This window comes from Hyperolius riggenbachi, chromosome 4 (genome assembly GCF_040937935.1).
Source record: "Hyperolius riggenbachi isolate aHypRig1 chromosome 4, aHypRig1.pri, whole genome shotgun sequence".
NCBI lineage: Eukaryota > Metazoa > Chordata > Amphibia > Anura > Hyperoliidae > Hyperolius > Hyperolius riggenbachi.
In genome coordinates, this window is record NC_090649.1 from 98587074 (window position 1) to 98597770 (window position 10697).

The following is a 10697-nucleotide window of genomic DNA, read 5'->3' on the forward strand; positions in this document are numbered from 1 at the left end:
TACTGTAGTTTCCTGTTTATATGGTGAACAAAGTTACCTTAAAGAGAACTTGAACTGAAAATAAAAAGTCAAAATAACCATACACAGGTCATACTTACATCCTGTGTAGTCTACTATTTAATTTCTTTCTCCTCTCCTGTGTCCCATTTGTTCACTGTGATCAATAGAATTTTCCGTCCTCCATTTTAAAAATGGCCATTACCCCATAACAGCTTCCTGGTCAGCACACTGTTAAACTGTAACATCACCCAATTGAGCCATAGGGAAACATGGACTTTACCTTGCACATTCAGTTGTAACTGACAGCTGCTGATATATAACTGACAGCAACTGGTATATTTCAGTTCTGACAAAATATTGTCAGAGCTCGAAGGGATTACTGTAAGAAGAAAATGGTGAGCTTCTAAGAGGGACTGATGGTGAGGTTAGTATGTAATATTCATTTGCAGCTACGTCATGTGTTTTTTAATTTTAATTAATTTTACTCCTGATTCTGATAAACATATGCTTGATGGTGATGACGTGCTGCCTCCCTGGGATCTTTGATTAGGCCCAGGGGCCCACAGGAGCTGTTTCAGCCACGCCTTGGAATCACAGGAAAATCCAAAAGCGATAGGCTAAAAAAAAAAAAAAATCAATGGAGGTGATCGTACAGGAGCAATTTCCCTAAATTGCAATTGCGGCAGCATTTTTTTGGAGCATTTTTCTTCAGTACAAAATCACTTTTTAATCGCTGTCTAAAAGTGATTTTGCAGAGACTGTACTACTCACAGCCACAAAGAAAACCAAAATAGGAAATCCCTAGCATTAGAATAAAAAATGCTTCAAATAGCGCTGGAAATCGTTCCAGAAAACGGCAAAAATAGCCACTAAAAGCGCTTGCGATTCACATTTTCTAGTGGGCCCCAGCTCTTGGTGTCTTCTGTACCGCCATTTTGCTTTTTCAGTGGCAAGTGCACCAGTTTCAAAGTGGTACTTGTGTTTCATATTACTTTGGAGTGTGCTGGTGCAATACGAACCCCGTGAATCAGGATGAATATTTTAATGGCTTCCATTAATGGGTTGAAGTTCTGTCAGGAAACACAAATGAAGGTTCTGTCAGGAAACAAAGTCAGGGAATGATTCTTTCATCTTATGACCTTCGTCACTAATTATCCACTGCTGGGGGGTGGTACATGTCTGGCCAGAAGTTTGTTTCGTAAACATGCTTTCCTCATCTTCCACGATCATACTAACACCATCGATATCTTTCAAAGGACAGCCTCTGACGTTCTACCCCTGCTAAGAACTCTCTCATGTATCTGTTCCAATCTGTCACTTTTCTTTTTGGACCATGAGTTGTCGTTGACACCACAAAATGGAGGTCATCTATTCATTCCAATGTACAAATGAAACTGACTGTTGTGGAAAATGGTATGCGTGAAATCCAAAACCAATTCCCCTACTTGAATGTATAGTGTCATACAACATGATCTTAGAGGCACCGTAGTGACATATAGTAGAATGCAGTAAATTGTTCAGGATACACAATTTTATAACACTTTTCCTGGTTTCAGTAACAGAAACGCTGTTTAAACTTCCTGCCGGGCAGGAAGAAGTGAAGCATGCCGGAGACCAGACCAGAGCGGAGAAGACAGCCGTGACAGCTGGGATTCGCGCCGGCGGAGCAGGTACTGTATGCGGGGGGGGGGGGGGGAGGGGGGAGTGGCAGCAGCACCACCACCCCCACAGATTGTGAATGGTTTCAGGCTGAAATCGGTTCACAACCTGTTTGCAGTAAAGGTGGCCATACGATCCCTCTCTGATCAGATTCGATCAGAGAGGGATCTATCTGTTGGTCGAATCTGATGGCAAATTGACCAGTGTATGGCCACCTTTACACTGCTACTGCCTATAGAGCGCATCCTAGTGGCTGCAGCTCTGGTGCTTTGAGTCTGCCAGGAGAAAAGTGTGATAAAAATGTTATTTGTCTTGTCTTTAAATAACAGCACCTCTTGGTTTAATGGCCAAAATATCACGTCATTCTTTCCATGTCCTTTCTTAACCTCCCGGGCGTTCAATTTCTTAGGATTTCTGTGCAAAAAGTGATCTAATTAATTTTCATAATCATTTTTTTTCCTGTAACTTGCCAAAATGTGTCAAGCAAGGGTCTAGTATACATTGCAGGAGAGTATTAACGTGTATGCACATCAATACTGTTCACAGCATATTTTGTATTGACATGTATATCTGTCAATACTGCTAGGGAGGTGTTAATTTGACACTTCAATGGAGGTATTCAGTGGGTTTTTTTTTGCCGATATTCAGGCCAGCAGTACTGCCATTATGGCTTCTCACACACCACTAGTCACCAACTGTCATTCTGGCCCCCCTTTACGTAGCCTTTGTCACACATGTCCTTCCAGATTTTTCCACAGAGCAACTGTCAAACGGTCATGTGACACAGGACAGCTTTCTTCCAGCGTTCAAACAGCACCCATCTCTGCATACAACAGCGACAGTCTGGATGCAAGTGATTCACAAAGGAAACACACAAGTAGCCAATGTTTTATTGAGATCTAATCTATTAAAGGCTCAATTAACATCTATCAGTATGTGCAAACAGTATCTCAGGACCTCTTATATATTGGTGCTGCCCCTAATCTAGAGACTAGATATTATCCTTGCTTCATTTTCAAATCATAAATGTACACATGACAGTTGGAAGTAATACAAACATTTTAGCTGATCACAGCTGCGCCACTTTTGGGAGGGTCTACAAGTATGAGTCAAGTATGCATGTTCATGAATCTGACAGCACACAGACTTTCCTCAGGGCTGTGCTATTGTGCCAAAACACCCCAAATGCTTTTTGGAGTGAATGGAGGTAATACATTAGTTGATCTGCCACCAGATGAACCATCAGATAGATCCCTTTTTAATCGAATCTGATGCTGTTGCCCACACACTGCAGACAGATTTCCAATTGATTACAGCAGGGCCGGGTTCCGACAGCAGGCCTTCCGTCACCTCTCTGGACAGGAAGTACAACACTGGGATTCCCGGGCTTCCGCGTCTTGTGTACGTTCCACGTATGCAAGCCGCACTGCCGTCGCCAACATATTTACATTTTCCGCGTCGCTCATTGACTTTCATTACTTCTGCCGCCGCGAAAGACCGATGGTAACGCACTATTGACTTTGCGGCAGACGATCTGGAACTTCCAGCGCAATGTGATATGGTAAGGGCCTGTTTCCACTACACGCAGATTGGATGAAGAAAAACTCCAATGAATGCCTATGGGAAAATCTGCATCAGAAAAATTGCGTTTAGTGGAAACAGGCCCATAGACATTAATGGGAGTCAGTTTTTCTGCATCCATTCAGCATCCAATCTGCGTGTAGTGGAAACAGGCCTTTAGTGTGCCAAGCCCCATTGCCTTGCTTTGTCGTTGCGTTACCCTGCGGTAAAACGGTAACACAACACACATGTGCAAGGCAGCACAGTGGTGTAGTGGCTAGTGCTCTCGCCTTGCAGCGCTGGGTCCCCGGTTTGTATCCCAGCCAGGTCAACATCTGCAAGGAGTTTGTATGTTCTCCCTGTGTCTGTGTGGGTTTCCTCCAGGCACTCCGGTTTCCTCCCAAAAACATACACATAAGTTATTTGGCTTCCCCCTAAATTGGCCCTAGACTATGATGCATGCACTACATGACACATACATAGACATAAGCCTATGGTCGGGATTAGATTGTGAGCCCCTCTGAGGGACAGTTAGGGCTGGTTCAGACGGACGCTTGCAGAGCGTTTACTGCCAGCGTTCAGGGCTTGGCGTTAAACGCTCCCATTCAAGTGAATGGGAGCGTTTGTACCAAGCTTTTACGCACGTTTGCACGAACGCGGCGTTCAGGTCCCGATTTTCACTGGCGTTCAAGGAGCCCCTGGAAGCTACATGTTGCTTCCAGGGGCGGTTAACCGCGACGGGTAATGTCCCCCTAGGGGAAGAAAAAACGCGACCGCATCCGAACGCAATGCGAACGCTGCTAAAAGCCCGAACGCATTGCCGCCGCGACGCCAACTAACGCGACGCCTCCAAACGTCCGTCTGAACCAGCCCTTAGTGACAAGACTATAAATACTCTGTACAGCAGTGCGTAATATGTCGGCACTATATAAATACGTAAATAAGGCAAGTGTGAAAGGGGCCGTCTTGTTTACTGGTCTCCCCACAAACCTGCCTTCCCCCTGTTGGATATAGGGGGTTAAACTAAAAGTTACATGTAAAGGTCTGTTTTTATGTATTTATTTTAGTATTTATATAACGTGGACATCTTCTGCAGCGCTGTACAGAGTATATTGTCTTGTCACTAACTGTCCCTCAGAGTGACTCACAATCTTCTCCCTACCAGTCATATGTCTAGGTATGTATCATGTAGTGTGGTGTATGCACCGTAGGCTAGGGCCAATTTAGGGGGAAGCCAATTAACTTATCTGTATGTTTTGGGGATGTGGTAGGAAACCAGAGTGCCTGGAGGAATCCCACACAGATACAGGGAGAACATACAAACTCCTTTCAGATGTTGACCCAGTTGAGTTTCCAACCAGGGACCCAGCGCTGCACGGTGAGAGTACTAACCGCTACGCCACAGTGCTGCCTATATTCACTTGAATATTGATGTGTCGCTCTATAGATTATGAGCTCCTCTGCAAGACAGATGGGAAGAACACTCTACATACTCTACAAACCACTGCAGAATAAAAATCATTGTATAAATACAAGCAATAAATATATAAAATTACTCAGCCTACAAAAACGTCCATGTAGCCCATTACTCACAGCGTGCGCTGCGTCTACCTGCATTCCCTCGTCCCGACCGCGGCCGCCGCACAGCGGTGCGCTATTTAGCAGCGCACCGCAAACCTTGCTGTAAGTGAAAATAAAAAAGTCCTACTTAATTCATGTCATTTAAAAGCGTCGAGGAATACATGCTTACACACTTCAAGCAGGTCTGCCATTCACTCCTAAAACATGCTAAAAGCTTTGCGTGAAAAAGCATAAGCCTTTGTGCAGATTCTTTACTGCCTCTAATGACATTAATAAAGTCAGACTTTCCATTTTTTTCTCCACAGACTGGCTGTATCCAGCCTGCCTTGTAAATACATTGCCTCCTCTAATGTATTCACACAGCTGAGTGGTTTTGGCCAAGGGATTTCAATGGCCTAAGAATGTATTGATGGATAGTTCTGGTGCTTGGGTTTTATCACACCTTCCCTCTCCAGCTGCTCCTTTTTTTCCAAGCCAGGGATTCTGATTGGCAGATGCTTTACAGAAATCTGCTTCTGGGGCTCAACCTTCAATGGCCTCTATGGCTCTCAGCTGCATTGTGAAAGCACCGCCCCCCTCCCTCCTCTGTTGAGGTGAATTACTCACACAATGTATTGTTATCAGGCAGGTCAGAGAGGGCATGTAGACAGAATTTCAAGAAACCTCTCTGTGTCAAACATTTGGAGGAAAGCCATCAGTTCTGTGCCTAGGAATATACTTTTAGGCCTCCAGGTCTGGCCGAAGCGTCCATCAATGCGCCCAGTCACACAATGCATATTGCTCGGCAATAAACTAAGTTTTCTGTCTTGAGCATTGTACTTTTAATCAGCTAAACAAAAGCTTTATTGTTTGTAGGGCCAGCATATTCTAGGAGTGGGTAGATCTGGACTGAAAAGCGAGAGAGAGAGGGGGAAAAAAGCCACCAGACTAAAATGATTACAGTCCACCCGGCCTCTGCACAGTGAGGTCCGTTCAGAAAAAGGCTACAACTGACAACCTCAAATACAAACAGTGCTCTTACTTCAAGTGAACCTGTGTGAAATATGTGCTCAGTGAGGTAAAAAGTACATACAGCGATATAAATCTTGCCTTCTGTGTGTTTTCTTATTTTGCAGTCTGTAAGCTTTTGAATTTATGTTTAGAATCTTTGACTTTCTATCTGGTCATAAAAAGTGTGTGTTTTTGCATTAACCTTTCTTAGCGTACGTAAAATGACTGTTAAGCTGTTGATTTTCCCGACAACCGGTATTTTTCAAAAGACGTCGCAAAGTGGTTACAGGCGCACAATTGCGACCGTCGCCTACCGTCGCGCCGATGACGACGGACCGACACGGCGGATCGGATCTTTGAGATCCCTGTTGACAACCCGCAAAGTACGCTATTGCGGAAGTTTCGCTCGCGCCACAATGTACATCGCGTGATCTTGCATGTTAACCCACCGACAGGAAGAGGCGTCGCTGATGACCGTCATCAAGGGGAAGTCGCAGGAGCCGTCGGGCGGTGAGTACGCAGCTTTAGATAGAGATATCGTGAACATCAAATTTTGCATTGGCTTCAATGGGCAGGCGAATTTAGAAACCTACATAGACTGTTTCTGGCCACAAAAGTGATTAAAAACTTGTTTCAAAGGATCTAACAGCTGGACAGGGGCATGCCGGAGGGGGATCCATGCCAATAGTCCCACCAAAAAGAGTTGACGCACAGTTGTGTTTTAATCCCTAAAGGGCAGAAATCACAGTGCATTCCTACATTTGAGAAATAATGGGCTGCTTTTAAATGTCCAGAGTGGTAATGTAAGGGTTATGCCCACTTCACACTGACAGACCAAATGTGTGGCACACAATTAAATAATTTTCACTAGAAGTGGACACAGGTGTAGGTTGGTGCTAGTGTGCTCTGTCTGTGCACTATCAGACAGAAGCTGAGAATATGCTGCAACAGTTCAAACACAATTTAGTGATAATAACAGAGGCCCTGGAGCACTATTGTGCTTGTAGTGGGGACTGGGCACAATGGTGGGTGCCTGTGGGCTGTGGAGTGTTACACACACACACACACACACACACACACACACACACACACACACACACACACACACACACACACACACACACACACACACACACACACACACACACACACACACACACACACACACACACACACACACACACACACACACCAGAAGGATGAAGTTCTAGTAGTCCTCAGAAGGGCTGTTTGGGGTAATTAAACAGTAATCAGCCAGCAAGGATAAAAATTAACAAACCTAAGCTCTTTCCCTTCATCTCTCTAATCCGGCCAAAGACAGACTGGAACATGGCGGGCGCTGCCGCTGCTGCGTTTTTTAGGGGAGGGGGGCGGCTGGGTCTGTGAAGAAGTACAGGCTAATTGGCTGCCATGTGCCTGCTGATTGGCTGATGTAAGGGGTCAAAGTTTAGCCCAATGATGATGTACGGGGGCGGGTCGAATAGCGCCATGTCTTCGCTGAATACTGTTCGCCGGCAAAGCGTTCGAGCCATCTCTACAGTTAAAGTGATTTTGTCAGGGAAATCGATAATTGGGCGACATTCCTCATACTTGTGTATGGAGCTATAGAGTAGGTTTCAGAAAGTATATTGTCTATTATTGAATCTGTGGCCGCTGCTAGCTTTGTACTACTTGTAGTAGAAAGCTATGAGAACTTTAATTGTGTACTGTAGCTTCCCAAACTTGGCAAAAAAGAGACGTGGCATGGCTGAGGCCATGTCATGTTCCTCTTTTTGCCACCAGGTACTCAATACAGTGGCCACTTCTCCACCGCCTGTGCCGAGCATTGGAGCTGCTGAAAGGTTGTGAAGTCACTACTAGCTAAAATGACATGCTGGGAATACACTGCTCGATTCTGAGTCATTTAGATGGCTCAATAGATCATTTCCGACACGTCTGATCTCCCGCCCTATTGTTTCACCGCTCAAATTCTGTATTGTTTATTTATTGTATTTATAAAGCGCCAACATATTACGCAGCGCTGAACATTCATTTAGGTTACAGACAATATTTAGGGGTGACATACAGCAATATGACAATACAGGAATACAAGAAAACCAGATCACACAGCACAGTATGAGTACAAGGTAATGCTTAGTCAGTCACTGGATGGAGCATGGAGATTAGGCAAGTTAGGTTCACTCAGATGCATAGCATGGGTGCACAGTAATAGAGGTGCATGATCAGGTAGGACACAAAAAGAGGAGGACCCTGCCCAAAGGCTTACAATCTAGAAGGAGCGGTAGGGACATGAAAGGTAGGGTACCAGCATTCAGCTGCGGGTTTAGAGCACTTGTGAGGGGTAGTAGGCCAGAGTGAAAAGGTGAGTTTTGAGGGCCTTCTTGAAGATGTTGAAGGAGGGGGCTGCCCTAATGGGTGGAGGTAGGGAGTTCCATAGTGTTGGAGTAGCTCTTGAGAAGTCCTGGAGGCGTGCATGGGACTGGGTGATGCGGGGGGCAGTTAGGTAAAGTTCATTGGAGGAGTGGAGTGAGCGGCTAGGTGTGTACCTCTGAGTAAGATCAGAAATGTAGGTTGGACAGGTTTTGTGGACAGATTTGTAGGTCAGACACAGTATTGAGGACAATGGAAAAAAGATAAGAAAAACGAGCGGAAGATAAGAGAATCGAGCGGGGAATCGATCGAGAGGAAGAAGCGAGTGGCAAAATCGAGCCGTGTATACCCAGCATTAGTTATGATTATAAGTTTACCAGAAAAGGAGACTTTTTAGGTTGAGCCTAAAGACATCAAATGCTGGCCAGTGTTGCTCAGATTTAGGGAGAGATTCCCAGAGGACTGGAGAATCCCATGAGAAATCCTGTATGTAGGAATGGGAGGAGATTATTAGAGTGGATAAGAAGAAAAGATCGTTAGCTGGTGTAAGTTTTGAGCGAAGCGTTTAGGTCGGTGTTTTCCTACGAAAATATGATGGAGTACAAAGTAAAACGAAGAAGACAGTGTGTAATGCGGTCTATCAGTTACCCACTGATATTATCTAACACCGAAATAATGGCTAATTGCAGGAAGTCAGCATTCCCACAGATACGCAGTGCGTGGAAACCAGCAGATATATATTTATTAGTTCTCCTCATACCTGGAAATGCTTTTTAATTTACAGCAAGCCAGAGGTCTGATGAGGTAACCCATGGAAGGGCTGCAGATGCCTTAATGATATTCCTTTCTAATGATAACAGGTTTCCTATACCACATCAGTGCTTATTTCATTACCATTCCATTTACCACCCACACTAGGCTTTCTGATGCTGCTGCACTCGGGGTCTTTACTTTCCTAGACATTTATTTTCTTTGCAGGCATCAGATTACCGCTAGTTTCAAGACTATGCAAGGACGGCTGTATCCAGGCCTGCTCAAAGCCCAGTGCCCCATGGATTTAATCCATATTCACAGTAACTAAAACACACTCTGGGCTTGTCAGACTTAATATAGCTCTGGTGACCACAATGGAAAATGTCAAGTCTCTCCCTGCAAGACAAAACGCCTGAATCATGTGGCGGCCTGCTCAAGAAATAGCCGTTCCTGGCCATAATGCTATTTGGAACGCTGGTAAATCAAGGGACGTATATATATATCTATATGTATGTATCTATCTATCTATCTATCTATCTATCTATCTATCTATCTATCTATCTATCTATCTATATATATATATATATATATATATATATATATATATATATATTGTGGACTGTTGCAGCCTCTTGCAGGATTCCACCATGCACAAACAGGGGTAGTGACCAGTTTTTCCCATACAACCAGTCTGTTGCTCAGGCTTTATTTTGCAAGTTGCTCAAAACAATAAACAAAAAGGAAAATAAACATAGCCGTCTGGCTCCTGCCTACCTCACTCAGCAGTCCTGTCTATACTAGCAACACAAATGTATTTGATCACAGTCCATGAAACAAAACAGAGCAACTTACAGTTTAGCAGGTTTGCAATTACTCACAGAGCTCCTTTTTCCTTGCAGCTTTCAGGCAAACTGCATACAGGAAGCTCTCCCATTGTCCAGCCTGCTAACTTAAGTACTACACCTGTGTGAGCAGCACACAGATAGGAAAAACCCGGACTGGCTCCAGGTGGTCAGGGAACCCACCCAGCTCTTCCCTGACCGGCTCCAGGACCCTAGACTGGTTTCCTTTTTCCCAATAGGCTTCAGGAAAGAAGAAAACAACAATATTCCTGGAGCCTTTTAACACATGAAGTGCTGAAATCGTGGTGCAACATATACACCATCCAGCACTTTCTCTGATAAACATTGTGACACCCTGTCACATACCTCCCCCCTCTGTTCGAACCCGTGGGTACGGACACTTTCCATAAACATACAATAAGTACGGGAGAGAGCATCAGCATTAGCCTGCAGCTTTCCAGCTCTGTGCTCCACTGAGAAGTTGTAGTCTTGTAGAGACAGGAACCAACGAGTTACTCTCGCATTCTGACCTTTTGCTTGTGCCATCCAGGTAAGGGGGGAGTGATCAGTCACCAAACGAAACCGACGGCCAAGCAGATAGTATCGTAGAGCCTCCAAGGCCCATTTGATGGCCAAACACTCACGCTCCACAATACTATAGTTTTTCTCAGCCGGAGTTAATTTTCTACTCAAGTATACCACTGGATGCTCCTCTCCATGCACCATCTGTGACAACACAGCGCCTAGGCCCACATTGGACGCATCCGTTTGTACCACAAACTTTTTTTTGAAATCAGGAGCAATCAAGACTGGCCCACTACATAACACTTCCTTGAGTTTACAGAATGCAACCTCAGCATCTTTGTTCCAAGTAATTCCCCCTGAGCTTTTGCCTTTGATTAGGTTCGTAAGTGGGGCAGCTATGGTGGCAAAATCTGGGAC

General features: G+C 44.7%; 1 long non-coding RNA gene across 1 annotated transcript; it reads left to right on the plus strand.

The window, feature by feature from the left end:
• Nucleotides 1–355: 355 nt before the first annotated feature.
• LOC137570428 (uncharacterized) lies at nt 356–5712 on the plus strand. Its single transcript, XR_011031041.1, has 3 exons — nt 356–424; nt 1557–1670; nt 5656–5712. It is a non-coding gene; the product is annotated as an uncharacterized lncRNA (long non-coding RNA).
• The last annotated feature ends 4985 nt before the right edge of the window (nt 5713–10697 follow it).